At 40.3% G+C, this 14394-nt stretch overlaps 1 pseudogene across 1 annotated transcript; it reads left to right on the top strand.

The window, feature by feature from the left end:
• The first annotated feature begins 1123 nt into the window (after window positions 1-1123).
• Window positions 1124-11275, top strand: LOC310930306 (myosin heavy chain, fast skeletal muscle-like; annotated as a pseudogene). Its single transcript, XR_014593140.1, has 37 exons — window positions 1124-1345; window positions 1419-1562; window positions 1651-1807; window positions 1899-1926; window positions 2007-2292; window positions 2383-2446; window positions 2528-2626; window positions 2715-2818; window positions 2930-3068; window positions 3202-3320; window positions 3739-3888; window positions 3989-4159; window positions 4244-4544; window positions 4653-4717; window positions 4803-4890; window positions 4970-5087; window positions 5169-5292; window positions 5879-6015; window positions 6104-6359; window positions 6451-6693; window positions 6780-6956; window positions 7036-7181; window positions 7280-7370; window positions 7465-7854; window positions 7950-8076; window positions 8160-8278; window positions 8361-8557; window positions 8671-8854; window positions 8992-9157; window positions 9266-9390; window positions 9504-10016; window positions 10121-10246; window positions 10331-10501; window positions 10604-10708; window positions 10803-10898; window positions 10990-11121; window positions 11240-11275. The product of XR_014593140.1 is annotated as a myosin heavy chain, fast skeletal muscle-like (transcript).
• The last annotated feature ends 3119 nt before the right edge of the window (window positions 11276-14394 follow it).

Raw genomic sequence — 14394 nt, forward strand, 5'->3', positions numbered from 1 at the left:
CTTGCCCTCATAAAAACGCAGTAAATAGAAATGAAGCCCCAAGGGTTGTAGTTACACTCATAAAACCTGAGTGAAATGTGACTCCAGGCAGACAGCAGTATTTATCAACATTTAAGTACAAATCTATTCCTTAATTTGCAGGCAGGCAAATGATACTAATAATAATGCTTTAAAAAGAACAGCTGAAGAACATTCAGTGTTGACAAAGTGTGACTCACAACCAAAGCAGCCACTGAAACACGATCAGAGGAAAAGCTTTCTAGGAATTAATGCCACACAAATTATAAGTGGTATTAAAAAATATAACAGCATCTTGTGCAGCTATGCCTTGCGTTACTATTTATTTTACTGACATCACCTTTGAATGAGATGGCAAACAAAATATTTTTTGATCTGACAATTTTATAAAAGGTTATAAAATGTAAATAAATAAAAGAGACTGAAATGAACAACAAAATTAGGAGAAATGAAGGAGCGCGTATGTTGAAGGACGACGTTTTAATGTATATATCCACTCAAACTATTATTATTCCCACCCTATTTGGCAGACATCCCATTTTTAACTTGTGCTGTGTAAGCACGTCTGGCACAATATAAGAGGTACTACGGGACATGAGAGTGTGTGGTGGACAGAACTGGAAGACTTCTGCTTGGGGTAGGCTTATCCTCTCTCTGCTCAGGAGCATTTACATGTTTTTTTATTATTTAATTAACTTGTTTAAAATACAAATAACTAACACTATCATGTTACAAAAATCTTTATTTAAAACGTTTTCTCACCAATTAATATTTTAACAGGACTGTGGAATTTAAGACTTTTGGTGAAGGATTGTCAGGTAAGAGCCTCTTTTTTAATTATATAAATGATGTATTAATTGTTTGAAGTGTATCTGTACTATTTTTAATGTAACCTAATTGACAGATTGGTTTCATTTGTTCATCCAGATTTGTTTAAACAAATATAAATAGAATCACCATTAAATAACCACAGTTTGAGTAACTTGTGATGATGAATAGTTCACTTGAATTAAAACATATCAAACCATTGTGCTTGGTTAACTTACATGAGCCGAATATATATATATATAGAAAAAGATTTTTCTTGTTTGTCATTGTCTCACAGAACTAACCCGCCACCATGAGTACCGACGCCGAGATGGCCGTTTATGGCAAAGCTGCCATTTACCTCCGGAAGCCAGAGAAGGAGAGAATTGAGGCTCAAACGAAGCCTTTTGATGCCAAGACTGCCTGCTATGTGGCTGACGTCAAAGAGCTGTACCTGAAGGCAACAATCCTCAAGAAGGAGGGTGGCAAAGCCACTGTCAAACTCCTGGACACTCAGGAGGTTTGTATCATAAAGACAGACTTCACCAAAAAGTAAATGTGATCAGTTCTCACTGTGACCTGTCCTGTTGTAGGAGAGGACAGTCAAAGAGGATGATGTTTATCCAATTAACCCTCCCAAGTACGACAAGATGGAGGACATGGCCATGATGACCCATCTCAATGAAGCTACTGTCCTGTATAACCTCAAAGAGCGTTATGCAGCATGGATGATCTACGTAAGACAGTCTCTCCCAACACCCATGATGACTCTCACAACTATACATTAAGTTGCGTGTTATACTGCATGTTTCTGATCCTTTTCAGACCTACTCTGGGTTGTTCTGCGCAACTGTGAACCCCTACAAGTGGCTCCCAGTGTACGACTCTGAAGTTGTCAATGCCTACAGAGGCAAGAAGCGCATGGAGGCTCCACCCCACATCTTCTCCGTCTCTGACAACGCTTATCAGTTCATGCTTACTGGTATGTCCTGATCATCATGTGAAGTCTGTGAGTGAATCAGATTCCTGTTGTAGAAATGCACACTCAATACATTTGCTTTCTTTTTCAACAGACAGGGAGAACCAGTCCGTCTTGATCACGTAAGTTTTACGTTTATTTTGCTTTATTTTAATAGAATAATATCGTGCTCAAATTCTGATAAGTCTCTGTTCATACCCAGTGGAGAATCTGGTGCTGGAAAGACTGTGAACACCAAGCGTGTCATCCAGTACTTCGCAACAATCTCAGTGGGAGGAGACAAGAAGCAATCACAAAACAAATTCCAGGTATGTCTTGATGAAAGACATGAAGTATATCGCATATATCTGTAGTAACAGTTCTTTTGTAACACAATTTCTTACCTTGGATTATAGGGGTCCCTGGAGGATCAGATTATTGCAGCTAATCCTCTGCTGGAGGCCTATGGTAATGCCAAAACTGTGAGGAATGACAACTCCTCTCGTTTCGTAAGTATGAATTTATTTCCACAAGAACAGAATTGTTCCTAAAAACTACCTATGTGGAGAGACGTATAACAATGTGTCTGTCCCAAACAGGGTAAATTCATCAGAATCCATTTCGGCGCAACCGGCAAACTGGCTAGTGCTGATATTGAGACTTGTAAGTAACAAACCTCATAGCAACTCTAGATGAGTGAAATTCAGAATTGGCAATGTTTTGACTCATCAACAACTTTTGTAGATCTGCTGGAGAAGTCAAGAGTGACATTCCAGCTTCCCGATGAGAGAGGCTACCACATCTTCTACCAGATGATGACAAACCACAAGCCTGAGCTGATTGGTGAGCAGATTTGTTGATGCACAATGTCAAAACTTACTTCAACTGTTTGTTCCATCTATTGTAACTTTGACCCATTTTTGATCCCCAGAAATGGCACTCATCACAACCAACCCCTACGACTTCCCCATGATCAGCATGGGTCAGATCACTGTGGCCAGCATTGATGACAAAGTTGAGCTGGAAGCCACTGATGTGAGTGATATGAATATTTAAAACACGTAAAGATATTGCATGCATCTGAAATGATTCTACGAATGCCTCATCAAGAGCAGTTACAAGTTTGGAAATTTCCTTTGAACGCAGAACGCTATTGATATCCTGGGTTTCACTGGTGAGGAGAAGATTGGCATCTACAAACTGACCGGTGCTGTGATCCACCATGGTAACATGAAGTTCAAGCAGAAACAGCGTGAGGAGCAGGCTGAGCCCGATGGCACAGAGAGTGAGTACTTCTCATCATATTCGTGTCATATTAAAGTCAACAACAGGAGTAAACTTCTTGCTTACACTGGCTTCTGTGACGGACAGTCATTGTCAATTATTGTATTAATTCTAAGTCATCTAACAATTTTCAGATGCTGACAAAGTTGCTTACTTGTTGGGTCTGAACTCTGCTGACATGCTGAAGGGTCTGTGCTATCCCAGAGTAAAGGTCGGAAATGAGTTTGTCACCAAGGGACAGACTGTACCTCAGGTATACAACAAATACTGATATATATATTTTTTCAACAAATGTATATTTGTAGTATAAATAGATACATCATGCTTGCACTGATATATTATTTGATGGTGGCACAATATGACAGTCCATGCTGTGTATGTAACATTGTGTATGGACTAAAGATGTGTTAGGTGTTTGAAATGCTCAGTGTATCCTCGCAGCATTAATTGAGAATGAGTAACGATTGCATATGAGGTGAATTCCAGTTATATTTCTTACATCTGTTTGTTCAGACAACCAATGAAACAATATCAAAAATGGTACACTGACCTTAAGGATGCATTAATTATAACTATGTGAAAAAGATTGTCACTATTGTTCTTCTATTTTGTCTTGTAAGAGGACAGTTACCGCAGATTAAATCAAAACAAATATATTTCTTTTTCTTTAGGTCAGTAACTCAGTGACTGCCCTGGCCAAGTCTATCTATGAGAGGATGTTCTTGTGGATGGTCATCCGTATCAACCAGATGTTGGACACTAAGCAACAAAGGAACCATTTCATTGGTGTCCTGGATATTGCCGGTTTTGAAATCTTTGATGTAAGCTTCAATCACTGCAGCTCAACATCTTCATTTGTTTCATAACTGATTCATCGTTAGTGCCCGTAAGAGATAGGCTGATTATTTTCCACCCTCACAGTTCAACACCCTGGAGCAGCTGTGCATTAACTTCACCAATGAGAAACTGCAACAGTTCTTCAACCACCACATGTTCGTCCTGGAGCAAGAGGAGTACAAGAAGGAGGGTATCATCTGGGAGTTCATTGACTTCGGCATGGACTTGGCTGCCTGTATTGAGCTGATTGAGAAGGTATACATCAATTCTGTGATGCTACTGTATTTAAGACTCAACAATTACGTCACTTAATACTTTTCTCTCTGCACCTTTATCAAGCCCATGGGCATCTTCTCCATCCTTGAAGAGGAGTGCATGTTCCCCAAGGCCACAGATACATCCTTCAAAAACAAGCTCTATGATCAACATCTGGGCAAAAACAAAGCATTTGAGAAGCCCAAACCTACAAAGGGCAAGGCTGAGGCTCACTTCTCCCTGGTGCACTATGCCGGCACTGTGGACTACAATATCGGTGGCTGGCTGGACAAGAACAAGGACCCACTGAATGACTCAGTGCTGCAGCTGTACCAGAAATCTTCAGTTAAATTGCTGGCTGCCCTGTATCCTCCCGTTGTTGAGGGTATGATGTCCCATGAACTGAAATTTTAAACATATGTTGTTTTCCATACGATAAGATTCAACATATTTGGACTTTGGACTAATCATTTCATGTTTGTTTGCTGCACAGAGACTGGCAAGAAGGGAGGCAAGAAGAAGGGTGGCTCTATGCAGACTGTGTCCTCACAGTTCAGGGTAAGGTTGAACTAACATTGCAAATTACTTTACACAAACTACTATGTTAAATTTAATGACAATTTGTAATATTATCTATCAACAGGAGAACTTGGGCAAGCTGATGACAAACTTGAGGAGCACCCATCCTCACTTTGTGCGCTGCTTGATTCCCAATGAGTCAAAGACTCCAGGTACAGAAATATGACTTTATGAGTGTCTCGGTGTGATTGTGTGTTTTAAAGATGACTTAATATGGTGTCTATTCTACAGGTCTTATGGAGAACTTCCTGGTCATCCACCAGCTCAGGTGTAACGGTGTACTGGAAGGTATCAGAATCTGCAGAAAAGGTTTCCCCAGCAGAATCCTCTACGGTGACTTCAAACAGAGGTGACACAAAACACTTTTCAAAAACTTTCTAGAATTTGACACAAAGTTCAGAAACACTGACCTTTTACTCTCTCTCAAAAGATACAAGGTACTGAACGCCAGTGTCATTCCTGAAGGCCAGTTCATTGACAACAAGAAGGCTTCAGAGAAGCTGCTGGGTTCCATTGATATTGATCATGACCAGTACAGATTTGGACACACAAAGGTAAGACCATGACTTAATTTTTTTACTTTAATATAATTGATCATATGCACATTCTATTCCTGGTTTTCAATAAGCAAGCTTGACAGTAAGCCGACAGCCAATGATGCAGAGATGTTCTAGAGTCGGTGTCTGAGGAAGTTGGCAAATTACAGAATTTAGCTGAGTCTGTGCTCAGAGGGATGGAGCAGTGCTGCACTTTAGTCCCCTAATGACACCCCTATGTACGCCATTTTCATTTTAGACCATTTTTAATCTCTCAGGGCTTACTTCTTAAAGAACTTGTAAAAGAAAATGTAAATGTTTTTGTCTTTATTGGAATCATACTTACCTTTACTTACTTTAAAAAGTCCAAGTTTCCCCTTAACTACAATTGAACGGAAGGAGCTGACTTATATTTTAGCCGAGGTTGTAAGTGATGCTTCATGTATATAGGCAGTTGCCACGGTGGTTAATTTGTCCTGTTCTCATTGCTTCATTGTTGTACCTCACAAGTTATTACATGGTTGACCATCTCACTGACTAATGTACAAAGCAAGGCCGTGGAACCACTTGGAGGACCTAAAATCATGTTTTTCTGTTTATTCAGGTGTTCTTCAAAGCCGGTCTGTTGGGTACCCTTGAAGAGCTGAGAGATGAAAAACTGGCATCTCTGGTCACCATGACTCAAGCTCTCTGTCGCGCTTACCTCATGAGAAAGGAGTTTGTGAAGATGATGGAGAGGAGGCATGTTGAAAACAAGCTCCTATGTACAAAGAGATATAGTGTAAAATCACCAACACCAGTTTTTATAACAACAAATTATTTTTCACAGGGAAGCCATCTATACCATCCAGTACAACGTCCGCTCATTCATGAATGTCAAGCACTGGCCATGGATGAAGGTCTACTACAAGATCAAGCCTCTGCTGAAGAGTGCTGAAACTGAGAAGGAGTTGTCTCAGATGAAGGAGAACTATGAAAAGATGGCCTCAGATTTGGCTACTGCCCTGGCCAAGAAGAAGGAACTTGAAGAGAAGATGGTTTCTCTTCTGCAAGAGAAGAACGATCTGCAGCTGCAAGTGGCATCCGTAAGTACACATTTAACAAACAGGTGTAACCTTTGTAAGTTTAAATGATCAAATATTGATGTGCTAACACTCTGTTGTTACAATGACATAGGAAGGAGAGAATCTGTCAGATGCTGAGGAAAGATGTGAGGGACTCATCAAGAGCAAGATTCAGCTTGAGGCAAAACTCAAAGAAACAACTGAGAGACTAGAGGATGAAGAGGAAATGAATGCTGAGCTCACTGGCAAGAAGAGAAAGCTGGAGGATGAATGCTCTGAGCTGAAGAAGGATATTGATGATCTGGAGCTGACCTTGGCCAAAGTGGAGAAGGAGAAACATGCCACTGAGAACAAGGTTTTTAAAAATGAATACATTATGTGTGTCAAGTAAAATTATGATCATCGATGGATTAATAACCACATCTTTCTTTAAAAACATAGGTCAAGAACCTGACAGAGGAGATGGCCTCTCAGGATGAGAGCCTTGCTAAGCTGACCAAGGAGAAGAAAGCCCTTCAGGAGGCTCATCAGCAGACTCTTGATGACCTGCAGGCTGAGGAAGACAAAGTCAACACTCTGACCAAGGCTAAGACCAAGCTTGAGCAGCAAGTCGATGATGTGAGTTTACAAAATGACTCAAGTTGACAAAACAAAACGATTTTGTACCATGACATTAAATACTGATATCAATGTGCAGCTTGAGGGTTCCCTGGAGCAAGAGAAGAAGCTGCGCATGGACCTTGAGAGAGCCAAGAGAAAGCTTGAGGGTGATCTGAAACTGGCCCAGGAATCCATTATGGATCTTGAGAATGACAAGCAGCAGTCTGAGGAGAAAATCAAAAAGTAACCTAATTTAGTTTCCATCACTACTTGGAACAATAACCATATTCTAAACATGTTCTATATCAGGTCAAACTTACGTTGCCCTTTCATTCCAACAGGAAGGAATTTGAAACCAGTCAACTCCTGAGCAAGATTGAGGATGAGCAGTCCATGGGTGCTCAGCTCCAGAAGAAGATCAAGGAGCTTCAGGTAACAGACATATTGCAGTAGTACTATATGTTTTTAGAATGTACTGTTTTAACATTGAATGTTCACTAAAAACCAGTATATTTACATTTAAAAGGCCCGTATTGAGGAACTGGAGGAAGAGATTGAGGCTGAGCGTGCTGCTCGTGCCAAGGTTGAGAAGCAGAGGGCTGACCTCTCCAGGGAACTTGAGGAGATCAGTGAGAGGCTCGAGGAGGCCGGCGGTGCCACTGCAGCTCAGATTGAGATGAACAAGAAGCGTGAGGCTGAGTTCCAGAAGCTCCGTCGTGACCTTGAGGAGGCCACTCTGCAGCATGAAGCCACTGCTGCTGCTCTTCGCAAGAAGCAGGCCGACAGCGTCGCTGAGCTGGGAGAGCAGATCGACAACCTCCAGCGTGTCAAGCAGAAGCTTGAAAAGGAAAAGAGTGAATACAAGATGGAGATTGATGACCTGTCCAGCAACATGGAGGCTGTTGCCAAGGCAAAGGTAGACAATACTTTAGGTGTTATAATGTAAGTTAACTTTGTATGATAAATTATAGAACTCAACTGAAAATGTAATATTTTCTTTGTTCACTAAAGGGAAATCTTGAAAAGATGTGCCGTACACTTGAGGACCAACTTAGTGAACTGAAGACCAAGAATGACGAAAATGTCCGTCAAAGCAATGACATGAGTGCACACAAAGCACGTCTCCTGACAGAAAATGGTATGTAGTTAACCTAAAAACACAGCAACCCTCTGTAAAAGAACCAAATACTGAAGTAAATTTTTTTTTATCATTTTCTCAAGGTGAGTTTGGCCGTCAACTTGAGGAGAAGGAAGCCCTTGTCTCCCAGCTGACCAGAGGCAAACAGGCCTTCACTCAGCAGATTGAGGAGCTGAAGAGACACACTGAAGAGGAGGTTAAGGTAAAGACATTTTTAATAGCATCTTAAAATTCTTATGCAAGGTTTAGACTTGCCGTTTACTCATCTATATTTCTTATTTCAGGCCAAGAATGCTCTTGCTCATGCAGTGCAATCTGCTCGCCATGACTGTGATCTGCTGAGAGAACAGTTTGAGGAGGAACAGGAAGCCAAGGCTGAGCTGCAGCGTGGCATGTCCAAGGCCAACAGCGAGGTGGCTCAGTGGAGAACCAAGTATGAAACTGATGCTATCCAGCGCACTGAGGAGCTTGAGGAGGCCAAGTGAGTATTACCCAAACAACAAGAACATGCCCAGATGTTTACTTCTGATGTTTTCAAAGTTCTTGGGTATGGTTAATTGAAGGTTTTTCATTGGGACATAAATTTTTTCATAGGAAAAAGCTGGCTCAGCGTCTTCAGGATGCTGAGGAACAGATTGAGGCTGTGAATTCCAAGTGTGCTTCTCTGGAGAAAACCAAACAGAGGCTCCAGAGTGAGGTGGAGGACCTCATGATTGATGTGGAGAGAGCTAATGGACTGGCTGCTAACCTGGACAAGAAGCAGAGGAACTTCGACAAGGTATTTTGGGTGACCATGACATAAAATGTTAATTGTACTTTTCTTTGTGAAGCAATTTGTAATGGCGGTTGTCAAAAATACTGTATCATAATATAATTTTTCTACAACTATAATAACCCAAATGTACATTTTTATAGGTGTTGGCAGAGTGGAAGCAGAAGTACGAGGAGGGTCAGGCAGAGCTTGAAGGAGCTCAGAAGGAGGCTCGTTCTCTTGGCACTGAGCTGTTCAAGATGAAGAACTCTTATGAGGAAGCTCTGGATCAGCTGGAGACCATGAAGCGTGAAAACAAGAACCTGCAACGTGAGTTTCAATTTGCTTGTATTAGCAAACAGGCATTGAATCCAGAAAAGACATTCATATTTTTGAGCTTTTAGCTTTATGACATTTTACACACACGTGTCTTTGCAGAGGAGATCTCAGATCTGACTGAACAGATTGGTGAGACTGGTAAGAACATCCATGAGTTGGAGAAGGCCAAGAAGCAGGTGGAGACTGAGAAGTCTGAGATCCAGACAGCTCTTGAGGAGGCTGAGGTTTGTTTTTTTTTTTAAATGGCAAATGACTTTAAAGGCAGACTAGGCCTGGAGGCAAGGATGAATATTCTACTCTTTGTAGTATTCTAAAACCAACTACTCTATATCATTAGGGAACTCTGGAACATGAAGAGTCTAAGATCCTGCGTGTCCAGCTTGAGCTCAACCAAATCAAGGGTGAGGTGGACAGGAAGCTGGCAGAAAAAGATGAGGAGATGGAGCAGATCAAGAGGAACAGCCAGAGGGTGATTGACTCCATGCAGAGCACTCTGGATTCTGAGGTCAGGAGCAGGAATGATGCCCTGAGAATCAAGAAGAAGATGGAGGGAGACCTGAATGAGATGGAGATTCAGCTCAGCCATGCCAATCGCCAGGCTTCTGAGTCACAGAAGCAGCTCAGGAATATGCAGGCACAGCTGAAGGATGCTCTTCTGCACCTTGATGATGCTGTCAGAGCCCAGGAAGACCTCAAGGAACAGGCTGCTATGGTGGACCGCAGGAACGGTCTCATGATGGCTGAAATTGAGGAACTTAGAGCTGCTCTGGAACAGACAGAGAGAGGTCGCAAGGTTGCTGAACAGGAGCTGGTGGATGCCAGTGAGCGTGTTGGACTTCTGCACTCTCAGGTGAAAAAGATGCAATCATTTCTTCAATCATTCATAAAAGAGTTTTTTAAATAAACTGAACAATATGCATGCACTATCTTACATAAGTCTTTTGTATCTTTCAGAACACAAGCCTTCTGAACACCAAGAAGAAGCTTGAGACTGACCTGGTTCAGATCCAGGGTGAAGTGGATGACACTGTTCAGGAAGCAAGGAACGCAGAGGAGAAGGCTAAGAAGGCCATCACTGATGTATGTTTACATTGTTTAAGTATTCTACTCCAGCTAAGCTGTGTTTTATTCCTGGTATTTCTAATGAAATGGTCTATTATCTAGGCTGCAATGATGGCTGAGGAGCTGAAGAAGGAGCAGGATACTAGCGCTCACCTGGAGAGGATGAAGAAGAACCTGGAGGTTGCTGTTAAGGACCTGCAGCATCGTCTGGATGAGGCTGAGAACCTGGCCATGAAGGGTGGCAAGAAGCAGCTTCAGAAACTCGAGTCTAGGGTGAGACAATCATGAAAGACATTTACTCAGATGAATAAAGGTAATGAAGCTTAAAAGACACCTTGATTCTAACCCTTGTACATGTTATGTGGTTTTCTGAAGGTGCGTGAGCTGGAGACAGAGGTTGAGGGTGAGCAGAGACGTGGTGCTGATGCAGTTAAGGGTGTTCGCAAATATGAGAGGAAAGTAAAGGAGCTCACCTACCAGGTATGGTCATCTGGACATTTAAGATAAATCAATCTAATACTATCCTTCCTACTATGCATTTTAACAATTATCATATGTGTATTTTCTATGATAGACTGAGGAGGACAAGAAGAACGTTGCCAGGCTGCAGGACCTGGTTGACAAATTGCAGCTCAAGGTGAAGGCTTACAAGAGGCAGTCTGAGGAAGCTGTAAGTACATCACATTAACTTCACATTCTGTAACATTTCATAGTAAACATTTCTGCTCACCTATCTTGACCAATTACTTTGTACTGTACAGGAGGAGCAGGCCAACGTTCATCTGTCCAAGTGCAGGAAGGTCCAGCATGAGCTGGAAGAGGCGGAGGAGCGCGCTGACATCGCAGAATCCCAGGTCAACAAGCTGAGAGCCAAGAGCCGGGACTCTGGAAAGGTACATTTCTGTGCGATAAACAAAGACCAGAAATTGATGTAGTAGATAAATCACTGAAAGTAGAAGGTGTTTGAAATGAACCTGTTTAAAGCCATATTTTTTGTTTTTGTGTCTTCAGGGAAAAGAGGCTGCTGAGTAAAGCATGCTGGCCAGATCGGTGATTTCTAATCATATAATATGATGTGAAAAATGCTGTAAAAATAAAATTTCTCCACTTTGCTTTCAAATTTTGCTGTCTGTGTGCTTATTTTATTTAAGATGATGAAGAGTATGATGCGATTTCATGCTTTACAACCTTCCATTTGTGTTTTTCTTTTTAATGAGAAATAACATCAGTTTTTTGGACTTCACATCACAAATAAATGGCTAACCCTAACCCTAAAACCACTATAAAAAAAAGAAATGCCAATAGTGACTGAAACTAGCTAGCCAGCTACCTAGCTACCTAAACACGTTTGTGTGCGCATGTGTGAATAAAGTAAAATGAACCTAATAGCTGAACATTTAGCTATAGCTAAACCAAAATTAACCATATCCCCTTATTCTGAAATTAACATTGTCATGAACATATGTTACAATAATTACAACCACATATAACTAAAGTAAATAACAATGCAATTAATTATTGGCATACTAACATATAAGCTTGTTCTTGCCACCTAGGGAAAAAAAGAGGGAAAAAAAGGCAAAGTAATTCATATTAGATACTTACACTGTACTTCCTTAGATTGAACACAAAATTATAAGGTAACCTAAGAATAACTTACATTATAAGTACAATGTTAGAGAAATGTAAGTGTACAATCACCTAATAATTGAAGTAACTGTACTGTAATGTTTATGAGCCCACCATGACTAAGCTTTAAGGGGCGGCGGCCATTTTAGACCACCATCGAGTTTTCATGCTAGCTGAAGGCTAAATAGGTGAAAGGAATGCTTATGTGAGGGATATTCAGCTGCAACGTCAATAAGACAGTTACCTAGTTGTGCCACAAGGTGTCGCTGTTGTACTGTCTGTGTGACAGGTGTTTAACAACCAAAACGTCCTCCTAAAAGTTAATTACAGATATCTGTAATACACATCCAGTCTAGCTATTAATATGTTAAAACGGCTTGCCATTGCACTGGTTTTAGTAAGTGCGTCATGGGCTTTACTACTTTACAATTAAACTGTTTAAACACACTTAGAATATGCAACATCATGTGTAATTCAAGCATTCATCATTGTTTTAACGTTAAAAGCTAAATTAATGTACTTACTTTGGACTATTTGCTGCTGTTCTAAAAACTGCTGTCTCATGTTCGACCGGCGGTGGCGCTTCCGGGTTTATTTCCAGGTTGAGCTGTCCATAGAGCACGCGCAGCGGTGTCACTCCCATGATGCCTCTCGGTTATGTGAACGAGCCATGGATAAATCAAAGAGGCTATAATAATAATAATATCTATGTTTTTAATAATAATCATATCTATGATTATAATACTAAGAGGCGACAATGCATTGACTCGCCCATACAACATTTTGGACTGAACCAAGGGCTCGCATTAACAGGGGAGATACGTAAAATATGACATTCTTATTCACGAGAGGGAGTTAATCTGGTTAAAACTGCTCGTAAACATCGATCATGGCGGTCATTTAATATAAACATTTTATCTTCACTTTCTTTAACTGTTTGTAGCCATAAAGTATGACTATATTTTGCAGTTAATGCAACAATACCTTGTAAAATCAAGCCTGCTTTATCCACAGAGCATAATGTGAACATATATTAATATAATCATAATAATAGTGAGCTTTATATTCTGTAAAAGCAACATTTGTGGACAATAAAAGTGATGAAATATTTGAAATGCGTTGACCTGTTATTATAAGTTTGATGACGTCAGATAAACAGTTAACAGAAACATGTTATTTTACAGCAACTGTGATTATTATCGTACAGTTTATATATGCGTGAAATGACATTTTCAAGATGCATTACAAATAAACTAAATACTAAATATAACATGGTAAAAATGACCACAAATCAAAAACATGTGATATTAAATGCTTGAATATCACAGTAAACACGAGCGTTCTTCCTTCTCACTGTTATGAGGAGAATCTTATGAAGAAAAGCAGAAGGTTTATCCAAACTCGTCTGACCCTGTCACTCTCTTTCTATTTCTCCTCAAATTATTCATTTCATTTAGTTTTATATGGAAAAATAGTCTGATGCTTAAAGACAAAGATAAAAATGGTGACTTAGAAGCTGCAGAGTTTGAATCTAGGATTGGAATATTCAGATTGAAATGGATGTGGTTCCGCAAACCAAAATATAGATTTAAAAATGTGGGTGGGTGAGAATCTTTCTTGTGCTGTGACGTTGAAATATCACAATTAACCAATCATATGATCTGACTTCATAAACAGATATTTTTGCAGTATTGGAAGATAATGTTTACCCACAACTTTACACACCATGGCTCCACCTTGTGGAATAATTTAAAAATGCACCCATAAATAACGGAATCCAATGTGTATAATGGAATCCACTTCCCTTAAAATGACTGATTTAAATAAAAAAGAAATAGCCTGTGATATTCAACAGTGTCAGTCAAGCTGCCTGCAGTTAACATTGGTGATAAGAAACGTAAAGAACAAAACAACTGCAAATGTTTTCAAATGAACGTTGACTAAAATAGGTCAACGACACAATGATGTTCAGAGTGAACTTTAGAGTTCTTTTAAATGACCGGTTTCACACAAAGTTAAAGAAATTCAGCTGAAAATATTGAACAACATGTGAAGTGCGCTGATATTCTCTGCTTTACGTCAATTCTACACAAACCAAGCGGTCCCATTTCCGGTTTCCAAAATTAAGTCCCCTCAAAAGCTATCACAACGTCCTGAAAATAAAAATGTTAATTATTATTGTCAAAACAATGACATCATTATTATAGTGATTCCATGTAAAATAGTTTGGAGCGAGAACATCGGTGCAGCTCACATTTAGTGACGGCTGACTTTGACCACAGTCGTTTCACTGTTACTGAAGTTCAAACCTGTGAATATCAGTCTCCGTGACCACGTCTTCTGGTCTCAAGAGTTAAAATGTCCATTTGTGTTGATTTGCAGACGGTTTTATCGTTCGTCCCGTGTGAAGCTGGCCTGTGACAGGTCACTTCAGGATGACGCAACATTCAGGTCACGTAACTCACGTTAGAGGGAAAAAACAAAACCGGACGAAAGCAGAAACCATTTTTCATTTGAGCACAATATCGGAAATTTGA

The sequence above is a fragment of the Microchirus variegatus genome, assembly GCF_963457635.1.
Source record: "Microchirus variegatus genome assembly, chromosome: 8".
NCBI classification, from domain to species: domain Eukaryota; kingdom Metazoa; phylum Chordata; class Actinopteri; order Pleuronectiformes; family Soleidae; genus Microchirus; species Microchirus variegatus.